The following is a 13056-nucleotide window of genomic DNA, read 5'->3' on the forward strand; positions in this document are numbered from 1 at the left end:
CAGGCCCACTGTCCCCTGCCCTTGGCCTTCAGAGCTCCTGGTTCTCAGGCTCTGCCTCTGAGTGTTCAGTGGCCCCCCGGGGTCTCGGGCTGGAGGATGGCAGACCCTGGGGCCGCTCACCTCGAGGACTGCGGGAGTAGATGCCTGCAGCGAACCTCCTCTGCATCCCGCATCCTGCAGGTTCCGTCCTCGGAGGACCCTGCCCCCAGTGCAGCGCCTCCTGCAGAGCAGGGAGAACAGGTGCTCGTCCGCCAGCTCTGCTTCCACCCACCTGAGCCGCACACACAATGCACTGAGTCAAAATTCTTGTTTCACCAGCGAGAGGCGGCATTTCCCCAACTCTCTCACTAAAAGCTCTCTTTTAATCTCTTCGTCTGGTATCAGGCACGTGTCTGTAACACAGCAGAAGCAAATACATCAGGGGGGTACTTGCTCCTGGCTCTTGCTTTCTGGGGAGCCATGGCTTTCACGAGTGAACGAGCTAAAACTCAGCCCTCCAGCACAGACACAGCCTCTGTGAGCGCAAGACTGCGATGCCAGCCGAGGCTGCACCCTTGAGCAGTGCTGGCCAGAATGACCCCTCAGCCCTGCGAGGGTCAGCAGCTGCCGGAGGCCCGGCTTGGCCCCACCCTGCCGAGGGGCCGGTGGAGCGGACGGAGGACGCCCGGCCCCCTCAATGGCACTTTGTCATCACCCTCATCACAGGCTGTCCTGCCCGGCAGACGTAGCCTGTCCATGTGGCAGATCAGGCCCTTGGGAAGCAACAAAGCCCACTGGCTCAGCCTCCACACCCACCCAGCCCCTCACCCCCCAGCACCCCGTGCGTCTGTTCTGGGTGACATCTGGAAGCCCCTCCGAGGCTCTGCGGTTCCTGAGCCAGGCCTCCACTCCCAGGCTGCCTCCTGGGGTTCACAGCTCACTGGCATCCACTCACGAGTCAGAGCCAGGGAGGCGGTCCCGGTGGCTGCAAGAGGCCATCTCCTCTGCCTGGGTAACTGCCTCGGATCTCTCGCCTCCCACCCTCCCCATCTAGCCCCGTATCCTCATGTGCATTTGGAGGCTGGAACCCCCAGTCCAGCGAGCTTGGAACCCTGCGGTGTGGCCGCCAGTCTCAGGTGCACGGTGACTGTTGCAGCCTCCAGGCCTCCGCGTCCAGGCCCTCGCCGTCCCCACGGAGGAGGAGCCTCCTTCCACCCCCCAGCGGCTGCTGTTGTCCAGCGCGTGCTCTGTTCCACCGCCAGGACTTCGTACAGGCTTCATGCTTGTGTTCAAAGGAGCAAATGAACTAGTGGGATGGCTGGCAGATGTTTGCAGACAACTCCCAGCACTGCGGAGGCTGCCGCCCGGGGGCTTCCAGCTCTTGGTACGTCCCAGGTCGCTCTGGGGAGACAGGTCGCATCTACATCCGTCTTCCAGCGGAGCGGGCGAGAGTTTGGCCCGCTGCTGTGAACTGTGAGCAGAGTGGCTGGAGGGACCTCGTGCTCGACAGCCCCCCGCCCAGGCTGAACGGGCGAGATGGAGCGCGTCCTCCTTCTCTCTGGATGCACTTGGAGGCCAGCACCTCACCTGGATTCTTTCAGGAGGTTCATTTATCGCAAACGTGGAGGAACGCAATCTGACTTGACAGCGGATTACGGCTCTTAAGGACATTTGCTAAAATAAACAATGAACCTGTGCCCTGCAGCAAGGGCGAGAGGGCCCGGCGTCACTAGGACCGCTGGAGAGCAGGAAGAAGCCGGGACCAGGGCACACAGCAGGCTCCCGCAGGTGCTGGCCCAGCCAGTGGAGAGACAGCGGTGATTCTCGGACCGAGGGGCAAGTCGTGACAGGAGCTGGGGTGGAGGACGTCGGGTTCACTGGAGGTGGGGTCTGGGTGGCATTTGAAAAGGCCTTTGTCAGGTCCATGCCCAGCTGGGGGCTCCCCGGGAACGGCCCCGTGGGAAGGAGTGGGGAACCTGGGAGGACCCCGCAGGCGCCTTCCGCCTTGAGCATCTTCTGTCCCTGAGGAAGGCTGTCCGACGTCTGCAGGGACCAGGGCTCCTCTACCCCCGCCAGGAGTGCCCCACGGGGAAGGTGGGGGCGACACGCCCGGCGGGGTGTACGGTCCTTCCGCAGAGGTGACCTGCTCCAGGAGCGGGGTCCAGGCTGTGGCTGCGGTAGGGTCGCACCCAACAGCTGGGTTGCACACAGGCGGCTTCTTGGCTCAAGTTGATTCTCCGTATTGAGATTCTGGCATGGCTTCCACAAAATGGCATTATTTGGAATATCTGTTTTCTTTTTTCATTTTATTTCTTCATTTTCATTAAAGTTCAGTCGATTTACAGTGTTTCTTCAAACTCAGTTGTACAGCAAAGCGACCCGCTCACACGCAGTCCCTGAGCTGTTCAGTGGAGCCTGGGTTTTCTGCCTTCATTCCGAATATCGCTGGGAGACGCAGCTGTGCCGCAGCATCCAAGCGAACTGTTTAATTTCCTCCGCTTGCCCTCGCACGCATCCCTCTCCTTTTATTAGCTCCTGTTTGGTTTATTAGCTCTGTAAGGTGTTGGGTCTCCGGTGAGTCTGTGTGGCCTGTGAGCGGCTTTGCTATTTCATCAGCATCCTGGCTTCTGGGACCCGCCGGGGACGGGATGGTTAGCAGTGCTGCGGGCGGGACACCTGAAAGTCCTGGAAGTCGGGGCTAAGCTGCCGAGGACAGTCTGCTGTGTGTTTGCTGCCCCCAGTGCACGTCTCAGTCACGTTCCCTGACGTTTGCAGCTCCCCTGACAGGTGGAGGTGTGTGTGCTGACCCTCCAGAAGGTGGGGGGCAGGCAGAGCCACGAGCTCCGAGCCCCAGAGCAGAGCGAGGTCCCTGTCACTGAAGACTCGCTGTCTGCCCGGCCTCTCCCGACACGGCCCGAGCTCAGGCCTCCTCCTGGGCTGCCTGCTGCTCGGACAGGCTGGTGCAGACCAGAGGCAGCACTGAGCACCCAGGCTTCGATTCAGAACTGAGATCCAGGGCTCGCGATGAGGCGGCCAGGGCGGTGGGGGTTCTCCTATGGGGGAGGGGGAGTGTTTTGTGTGACCGTGTAGCCCCCCCACCGCGCCCCCGGTCTCCTGTCTCTGCCTCCCCCACGTGGTCTCCCTCCCTCCGCACCTCACTCACAGCACACATGCAGCACACACGTGCACGGCACACACACCAGGCTCTCTCCAAACTGGGCACCACCGTGCTCGGAGATGCTGGAGCTGGGAGGAGGCAGAAGAGGAGACCCCATGCGGGGTGACTGCCCAGCCTCCCTGCCGCCTCCCCCCTCCCCAAAAGAACACGGGTCATTCCACGATGTTCTGTTCACTCGGCGAGCAGGGCTTGTAGAGCAGGGCTGTTCCTTGTAAATCGGATTCCTTCTCTCACAAATCCGTGTGTGTGTGAGTGAGAGAGAGAGAGTGTGCCCTCGAGTCTCTGGCTGCCGCCTGAATCCCCAGTAAGCATGCAGAATGTGGAGCTTGGGCAGGCGCGCTGAATGAGAAGGGACAAAGGTGTCCATACAGGTGCTTTAGTGACTTGCGGTTCACTAACCGTTTCATTTTCATGTGAATGCTTCATAAATGTGCAGTCAGTTGATGTACTGACAGCGCCAAGATGCGCTGGGGCCCTAACGAGCCAGATTGCATTCAGCGCGCAGCGCGTGAGGGTCTCTGCGCAAATGAGGGCTGGCGACCGCCGCTCGCGGAAACACCCAGGTTGCCTGACCTGCCAGGCTACCGTTGCCGTGGTAACAGGGATCCTCAGCTCCAGCTTCACAGCCATCTAGCGCCAATTTAGTTCTCCACTAAACACAAAATAATGCCTCCTTCAAGGATGCTGGGCTGGGGTTCCCAGAAATGTGGGGCCCCCTGGAGCAAGCACCAACCTGCAGAATCAAACCACAGGAAAAAATCTCCGTGTGCCACGGGGGTGCCTGGGGCTCCCACCCCACGGAAGCCGGCGGCAGGTATTGTCATTGCTCTCCCGTCCAACAGGTGGCAGCTGTCGCCTCAGGTAGCAGGTCTCCAACCTGGGTCACATTCTCCGCTGGAGAGCTGATTGACGGCCGGCCCGAGTCTGTCCCCCTGCCTGTCTGCACGTGGCCGGGCAGAGTCTGTCCCAGGAAGTGACCACTGCACGAAGACGAGCACGGAAACAACGGCAAAGGGAGGCCCAGCCAAGGTGGACTCTGTCGCCTGCCAGGCGGGGACCCACAGGCTCCAGGGGTTCGGGAAGCGGCCTGCTTGGCGCTGCGCAGGGCTGCCCTCCCTTCCAGCCGCCAAGCGCACACACTTGGGAGCGTCTTCTGAACCCGCTTGTACCCGTAGGCGCTCCCCTTCCTATCGCTGCTCACCCACAGGGGCAGAGGTCCAAGCTCAGCGCAAGGAGCCGGGGTCTCACAGCAAACAGACCCAGGGTCTGAAACCCACGCTGACCTGAACTTGAACTTGAACTTGGCAAAGTACACACTGGCTTGGAGCCTCCACTGTGTGGTCTAAGTACCCGGAGACGTGAGAAAAGCCCACAGCCTCCTGCCACACCTGCAAAGTGCCCCTCGCTCTCTGTGCTGGGGGCCTCGGAGGCTGGCCTCCCACTGCTGCCCCGGGTGTGCGGACCAGGGCGGGGTGCTGCAGGGGTGCGTCTCTCACCTAGGCCTCCTGCGTGACAAGGGACCAGGAGGGCCCGGCCACAAGGTGCAGTGTCAGCACGGCTTCATTGAAGGATGGAATGACTCTAGGCCATTTCCCCACGGCCCACAGTCAGGCTTCGGGGGGAAGCGGGGCCCTCACCTCCAGCCACGTCCCTGGGAGGCAGCGCCTCATTCCGAGGACGCTGGCGACACCTCCTGGACCTTTGGGAGAGCTTCACACCTGCGTGCCAGGCCCTGGCCTGGGGGCCTGGGGGCCTTGGGGAGCCTCTGAGCGTGTCCGCCGTGGCAGATGTGCAGGCCCAGAAGGAAACAGACCCTAGGCTCTGAAAGGTCGGGTCTCCCATAGGCACCTGAGCTCCAGGGCCTGGCCTGACCCTGGGGGGCACAACGTGGTGGTGGCATCTTCAGGTCCCCGGACAAAAAGGCCTGGAAGCCACCGCCCTCCATCCTGAGACCCCCCGATTTCCCGGAGTGTCCTGGTGGCTGGAGTGGATGCGGCCGGACACAGACTCTCCTGTCATCACACCCCCAGCTGTCGGTCTAAGCCGGCTGCACATGAGCCTCCCATCTGCACAAACCTGGTCACAACCCAGCTCGTGTCTCATTCCTTCCCTCCGTCCACTGAGAGCGAGGCGCCAGCTTCCTGGGGCCCAGGGGTCGCCCTCGGGTGCTCCTCGTGCTCCAACCTGGACAAGACTGTCCTGTCGGCTCTGGAGCCCTCACTGCCGAGGAAAGAGTGAGTTTGGGCCTTATCCTCAGCCCTCCTGACAAGAGGAAAACGGAGACTCCACTTTTCTTCCATCCGGAAAGGGAACCAAACAGACAGCTTGAGAGAAAAGGCCAGGAGGCACCGGGGTCTGGGCGGGGTGTTGGAGACCGGAGGGCCCCCGCGTAGACAAGACCCTCGGCTGTGCCTCGCGGGGGCAGCTTTGCTCCAAGGGGCTCCTGCTCTGGCGGACTCTCCCAGAACCACTGTGCCCAGCACCACGTGCCCCAGGCCCTTTGAGGGCTGTCTCGTTGGTGCTGTTCATGGCACCCCTGTGGGGACCTCCACTTGTGCAAATCTGCCCAGGGACCAGGATGCCTGCTGGGAACAAGGTGACCCGGCAGCTGGCTGGGCTGCCCCAGGAGGGACAGCTTTGTCCCCAGAGCTGCTGGAGAGAGGAAGGGGCCAGACGGCAGCAGGAACTCATTTCTCCCGGAAGACCAAGACCCTGCCTCCAGGCCAGAGCAGGGCTGTGTGCAGCGGTCACATCCTGGCAGTGACTGCGGATTCGCTCCTGGGACTTGAGCCAGCCTGGACCTCGCTAGCAGGCCTGGTATCCCACCCTCCCACGGGCACGGCTCCAGGCTGTGGAGGGCTGTGTGGCGAGGCGAGGCCTCACTGCCCGTGAATTCTCCAGTTTAAGGGGTCACACGGTCGCTGCTTTCCATTTCAGAAGTGGACCCCACCTGCTGATGGGCGGCTGTCTGCAGGAAATGAAGATGTGTCTCATGGAGGCCAAATCTGCAAGAAGCGTTGTACTGACCTCTGCACAGAAATCACCCGCCTCGCCACCACCAGTGTCCCCTGGGCCCGCTCTAACGACCGCCCCCTGGACTGGGGGTGGCTGGGCCCCCTACCCGCTGCCTGGCCGTCTCTCAGCCCCAGTCCAGCTCTGCGTCTGCTCTGCTCCGACTCTGCCTCCTGTGAGAATGGGTACACAGAAGCGTACCCACCCGACGGCACCCAGCCGGCGGATTGCGGGGGCCCTGGCGGACCCAAGCCCCTGGACGGTCGGGAAGCCTGGAGCCCCTCGCAGGCCCTTCCCCTCAGCAGACATTTGATGGCTGAGGGTCTCTTCCTGCTGGTTTAAAACGGACGTGAGTGGCTGTCGGGCCGTTCCATTCTCAGCCGTGCTCACTCCTGAAAACCTGCTCCGCTGTGGAGATGTGCGGCAAAGGCCACGTTCCACTCATCGTCAGCCACATGTTACACGTGTGGAAACACGGATCGGCCTCCAGCAGGAGCAGAACACCCGCCCACGGGCAGGGTAGCTCGGCCGGCAGCCTGGAAGGCGTCGTTTGTGGAAAGGGCTACCAGCCGCAAATAACCGCCGGCCGGCGCCTCGGACGCTGCTCTGCCTGTGGGTGGGGACCAGAGTCCTGTCGTGCCTGTGGGTGGGGACCAGAGTCCTGTCGTGCCTGTGGGTGGGGACCAGAGTCCTGTCGTGCCTGTGGGTGGGGACCAGAGTCCTGTCAAGGAGGGAGGAGCCTCCTTTCCGCCCCCTTTAAGCTCCCGACCCCTCCAGTCCCCCGCCACGTTGACCTTGACCCTTAGAGGGAAGGCCCAGCCCAGAGCGCCTGAGGCCTGCCCGGCACCAGGGAGGGCGCAGTCCTGGCGGGGTTGCCGCTCACCAGCATCTCCCCTCTGACCCCCGCCACCCACCCACACGGGAGCCCCCAGGCCTGTGGCGGCTGCGGCAGGGACAGGCCTCCTGTCCTGTCCTGACCTTTGCCAGGAAGCAGCCGTGGAGAGAATGAATGCGTGAACGAAGGAGGTAGGTGCACGGGCAGAGGGGTGGGGGCCAGAGGAGCAAACAAACGGGTAAATAACTGGGTGGGCAAATGAGTCAGGAGGGAAGGAGCGCCCTGTCTGTGCTCAGTCCCTGCCCCCCGCCAGGCGCCCTCCACTCGGACCCGGTGCTGCCCCCACTCAGAGCTGCTGCCCCAGGGATGCAGATGGAGGAGGAGGGCTCTTGGGAGGACGGCAGGGCCAGCCGGAAGGGGGCTGGCCGGGCGGAAGAGTCACCTGGAGGAGGGCACGTGACCTCACGCACGCAATCTCAGCCATCAAGATAGTGCCAGTGTAACGCAGGGCGGTACAATCACAGGGCACGCGGAACCCCGTGGCACAAAGATCAACATGAAAATCAAGACGATTCCTATTCCTGGTTGCTTTGCCTCGGGCTTCAATATGGCTCGTCACAAAACTGTCTTTGTGTCAAATTTCAATATTTTGTTCATTGTCATTTTTGCATTAATGTTGATGTTTTAACATGTTGCGTGAAGACAGTGTTTATCTCTATCCTTGGGAGTGGTTTTGGCTTTTGCCCTTCTTTGTTTGGTGTCCTTTGGTGTCACACCCAGCTGGGTGGCTCTGCCCGTGACCGGCTGCATCCCAACCCGGACGGGGTGCGTTGGGCTCCCATAGGGCAGGGCTCCCAAACTGTGGCGTCCTGCCCCTTCTTCTCCCACGAGCCTGGGAGGTTCCACTTGGGGAGAAGGGGGGCCACCAGCATGACCCCTGCCGCTCTGACAGACCCCACCGACCCACGGCTCCAACAGCAGCTGTGGATTCCCCAGGATTCTGGAGGCTGGGGAAGGGGCACCAGCCACTGGGGGTCCCCTGAGAGCCCGCTTCCGGATCCCTCGGTGGACGACAGGTCATCAAGTGGTGACCGGGATGACAGCAAGCTTTAAGTGACACGTTTTTGGGAAGAATATTAAATACAGAGGGATCTTAACCTGAATGTGGCTGTGCCAGCCCCACCCCCAGTCAGCAGTCTCCAGGTCAGCTTCTGCTGGGTTACCTGCCCGCATGTTCTAGGCCCCTTGCCTGCCCCCTGGTCTCCTGTCACCCCTCCTGGGTTTGCGTTCGCAGATGCCCCAGGACAGACGGAGATGGGGCGCATCAGCAAAGTTCTCAGCTGCCCGGACAGTGTGCCATCAGCTTGGGCAGAGGCCCCAGCAGGAGAGAGGACGGCCTGGACCCAGATGGACAGAAGGGCCCCGTCGGGCTTGGGAGAGCCAGCCCGGCCAGCACCCCGTGAGACGCCCGGGGCGTCTGAACTCGGGGACTTAAAGCTGGTTTCTGTTCCACACACGTCATTACCGGACAGAAGAGCCCTCCTGCATTGATGACAGAGGCTTACCCTCCAGGAGATTTACCCGAGGTGTTTCACCATCAGGGCGAGTAAGGTCCTTCCTAGCGACATGCGCAAACTGTGATAGACAAATGGGACCCTTTCTGCCTCGGCGAAGGGCAGCTGTGGTTGCTGGGGAGCATGTGGACTGCAAACCGCGGGACGTAGAGATTCGCAGTGCACTTCCGTCCTGCGGAGGAAGGCCCCAAGTTACCTGGATGCCTTTGAATGCTGACAGGCACGGACTGTGGCTCACGTGTGTTTCTAAACTACAATGGCGACAAAGACACTTGTCAACACAGCCCTGAGAAAACCCAGGGACTCTTGGAACCTGGAAGCAGATTCACAGGGAAAAGTGGGAAGGCCCCACTCGGCTTCTCCTGCAGGAGCTGACGGGCTGTTAGGACGTCGCCAGAGCCCAGAGCAGGAGCCAGGGGGTGGCGCCGCGCCCGGTCCTCTCCTGGAGCGGAAGGGTGGGGCTGCACGTCTCGGGTCCTCCTTCGCCTCCTCAGCCAACGATCAGGGCGGCAGTGGCCCACGGGGAGAAGGTCTGGGTGTGCCTCACCCTCTCATCTTCCTAGAAAAGTCTCAAAACGCGTCTACAGAGGAAACACGGTGGTCTCTCGACAGATGTCGAAGGAACAGCCTCCTGCTCTGTGAGGCTTTGTGGGTGAGTTGCCTCTGATTTTCTCTGGGCTTAAATAAGCAGGACCACCTCGTGCAGGGTCTTTCCTTTAGCCTAACAGGGCGTCTTTTTTTTCTCCTTGTTGCGGCCGCACCTGCAGCAAATGGAAGTTCCCAGGCTAGGAGTCAAATTGGAGCTACCGCTGCTGGCCTGCACCGCAGCCACAGCCACGCGGGATCCGAGCCGCATCTGCGACCCACAGCACAGCTCACGGCAACCCCGCATCCTCAACCCACTGAGCAAGGCCAGGGATCAAACCCGCAACCTCATGGATACTAGCAGGATTCTTAACCTGCTCACCCGCAGCAGGATCTCCTAACAGGATGTCCTGGGCCTTGCGTTTATCATATTCTGTAAGTGTTGTGTTGGCACGTATGTAACTTCACCTGAGCGACCAACCACACCGACTGCCCCTGGGCATCCACCGTCACAGGGCTGTTGCTGCCTGAGTCCAGCCGAGTCCCCATCTGCAGGTGCAGAGGAGGGAGTGGAGGCTCAGAGCTGAGGCCGACTTGTCCTTGGCATGAAGGGGTTCAGGACCTGCCACCACCAACATGGCACCTTGAGCAGGTGAAGGAATTTGAGGAACGGCAGGTGCAGGAAGGGCTCCCTGTGCTTCCCCTGAAGCAGGTCCTGAGCCCCCCTGCAAGGGTGCCCACCCTCCGCCCCAGGCAGGGAGCATCCTTTCTCGAAGACCGGGGGACTCAGAGGAGACCCTGAACCAACAGCCTCGCCCGCCCCCAGGTCCCCCGCCTGAGCTCCAGCTCCGCCCGGCAGGCTCCTCTCGGCTCGCCACGCTCGCCACGCCCGGATGAAACTCAGGTGTCCCAGGTCTTCACGTCCTCTGAAGGCTCCCTTGTCACATAAAACTTAGACGGAAAAAATGCGGATGCTTTTCTCCCGTCGACCTGTCTTTCCTCAGGGCCCCTCGCACACTGTCCCAGGTAAATCCGCCGCCCCGGGCCGTGTTCTGGAACCCGGGAAACATCTCCGATGCATCCTTGGAGTGCCCACAAAGCCTCGCCCACAGCCCTGCCCTGTTAGAAAATACAAATGACACTCGCCCTGTCCCACGATTTCGCCTCAGTCGTGCATCTGAGACTCCGAGGCTCTCAGAAGCGTTGTGATGGGACAATATTCCGGTAGGTTGACGGTTTCTCCCACCAGCTTCTGTTTGTGCCCGGCCCGGCCCTCTGTCCCCACAGCCGGTGTTTGTCTTCACCGTGTCAGGAAGCAGATGATACAGGAGCAGCCCAGAGAGAAAGAACGCAGCAGATTCTTAGCTCGCGACTTTCACGGCGAGGGGAAGGGCACAAAGCAGCAAGTCTAGAAGGACATTTTGATCTGAGAGGCCGCTTTCTTCTCCCCTTGCTTTCAGACTAGATGTGTTTTCCTAAATGGGAGGAAATGGAGAGAGAATCGTCAGGAGAAAACATAAGCAAAAACATTTACGTGCCCACAGGTTCCCAAGGATCAGAGGACAGGTGTCAGACGGCAGGAGGATGCTGCCCAGCAGAGACCAGGCTCCCTGGCTGAGGGTCAGTCCCACGGGACACACAGCCCCTGCTGACACCTGCTGGGATGCGGCAGAAACGTCCATCCTAGAGCCTGGCCACTCGGGCCAGACTTAGCTCCGCAGTGCTGTGTGCCCGGCGGCAGAGGGGTCCGCAGACTCCTCCCCGGGCCCCCAAGTAGAGGGCCGAGCCAGCCGAGCCGCGGCCAGTGGACTGCAGACGCCTTTGGCCACAAACAAGGGGGCTGGACAGTGTCAGCCCACGGCCTGACCAGGCAGGGCCCTGGAGACAAGATGCTCCCTGTAGAGGCCAAGTCACCAGGTGACCTGGTCCCCAGAGACCAGGGAGCCTGCCCCCCCCCCCGGAAATGAGCATGGTCCCTGGAAAGGAGGCTTCCAGGGCTGCCTGAGAATTGGCTGAGGCATCTCCCCCGCTGAGCGGATGGGGCTCAGAACATAGTGGGGTTAGATGGAAACTGTGCCTGTTTCCTGCCTGGATCCTAGAAAAATACGGTTTGCGAACCGTGCCACCATGGGGGAAGGCTGCTCCTGGGGGCAGCTCGGGAAATGGTGAGGCTGCCTTCTGGGTCCCAGCTCCCCAAGCCAGAAGGCTAACAAGTACAGGATCTGGGGGGGGGTCCCTGGTTCACTGCCTGGGGCTCCGGGGGCTGGAGTAAGCTGCAGTGGACATCACCCCAACACCTTCATCATGTCCTTGGCCAGGGAGGACACGCCCGCCGCCTCCCGCTGCTGCTGACTTCTCTGCTCGTCCTGGAATGGCTGGCCTGTCTCCTCTGACTCCATCTCCTGGAGTCACAGACACTCTGCGTCTGACCCCAAAAGGGCCTCCTGCCCTTCCCAGTGTCACTGGAGCCAAGAGGACGAGACGGAGTTGGAGTCAGAAGCAAAGCAGAGCTTCCCTCGCTTTCAGAGAAGGAAGAGGGGCAGGCTGGGCTTGCGGAGGCAGGCTCTCCCGCCAGGCCAGGTGGAGCGGCTTTGTAGGGATGGTCAGGGGCGGGGCCTGGCGGGGGCGGGGCCTGGTTGGCGGGGGCGGGGTTTGGGGCGGGCTCTCCTCCCTGTCCTCCAGCTCTGCGGTGCTCAGCCCACAGTCTCTGGGCGGGGCTGGCGGCTCCTCGTGGCGTGGTCCTCGAGGTGGCGGCGGCTAGGGTGCCTTGGCCCTGCACCGGGAGCTCTGCCCCGCGGCCCCAGTGAGCACGTGAAGCTGGGCGAGGCACAGAAGGAAACGGTGAGACCTAACGGGTTATCCCCAGATTCCGTTTTTAACTGTTCACGGCTTTGCGGGGAGCCCTCCCCTGCCTCCGTCTGCTCCTGGCTGTCGGTGCACCGGCCTGGTCCCAGCCAAGGAGCCGCGGTTAGGTCTGCGCGGCCGCCCTGGGCCGGCCCTGCCTTTCCCACCCCCGAGCGCCCCCATTTGCCTGACCTTTTAGAGACAAAGGACCCCTGACAGTTTAGATCCGTGGCCCAAATACAGCAAGAGGCAGGGTCCTGAACATGCAGGCCCCCAGCACTTTGCCTGCGGCCGCGCCCTGACACCAAAGCAGGGGGAGGCTCCCCTGCCGGGCCTGAACTCCCCTGGTGGCGCCCAGGTTGCTTCTGGGCAGAGAAGCATCAGGTCAGAGAGAGGGTCCCGGGCGTAGGGGTCGGGGCCTTTGGCCTAGGTCGTCTCTGCGGAGGTTGGGGTGCGTCTTCGCTGGGGTGACCCCTCGACGTCAGGGCAGCAGGGGTGAGGGTCACCGAGTGGGGGCCACCCACTTGGAAGGAGCTGGACTTGTGGGATACTGTTTCTCCGGGTTTGGGATGCATCCAGTCTCCGGGCGGGGCGGGTGGTGCGGGGGGCACCTGGTGACAGCTTTCAGGATTTCTCCCACCTGGAGCACACCTGAGTTGTTCCATTTCAAGGGGGGCTGAGGTGGCCCTTCTCACGGGCTTGGGGGATGGGTTTAGGGATCAGACGCGCTTGACTTACCGGTGGGCTACTGCACTCAGAGCAGGGCAGTCGGAAACGCCTTAATCCCAGTTGCTGGAGTCTCCCGACCACCTCGGCTAAAGTCGGCCTTAACGTCTGATTGAATCACTGCTTTCCCTGGCGACTGGGGTTCCCAGGCCGAGTGCAAGGTCTCTTTTATGCCAGGACCCTTATTATCCCTTTGTCGCTTGAACATGAATGCTGGGCTAGTGTCGCTTTGCTGGGCCCTGGGCGCCCAAACCTAGAGATTATTTTAGCGGATCAGCCACTTCAGCTGCTGAGAATTCCTGCGGGGAAATGGGTCTGTAGCA

The 13056-nt window shown here is 61.6% G+C and overlaps 1 protein-coding gene across 4 annotated transcripts in view; it reads left to right on the forward strand.

Moving 5' to 3' along the window:
- LOC102159132 (uncharacterized) overlaps window positions 1–13056 on the forward strand; it is a 448204-nt gene that overhangs the window by 400483 nt on the left and 34665 nt on the right. The window contains exon 1 of one of the 4 annotated variants that reach the window (XR_014818165.1): window positions 6956–7195. The exons of 2 other annotated variants lie outside the window; for them this stretch is intronic. The gene's annotated coding sequence lies outside the window, so the exon portion shown is untranslated. Of the gene's footprint in view, window positions 1–6955; window positions 7196–11797; window positions 12005–13056 lie in introns of those variants that run through there. One more of the 4 variants, XR_014818164.1, reaches the window with a different exon arrangement.

Source organism: Sus scrofa, chromosome 10 (assembly GCF_054392235.1).
Source record: "Sus scrofa isolate SSC_HxYL_T2T_F1_AM1 chromosome 10, Sscrofa_HxYL_maternal_Yorkshire_Landrace_v2.0, whole genome shotgun sequence".
In the NCBI taxonomy this organism is placed as follows: domain Eukaryota; kingdom Metazoa; phylum Chordata; class Mammalia; order Artiodactyla; family Suidae; genus Sus; species Sus scrofa.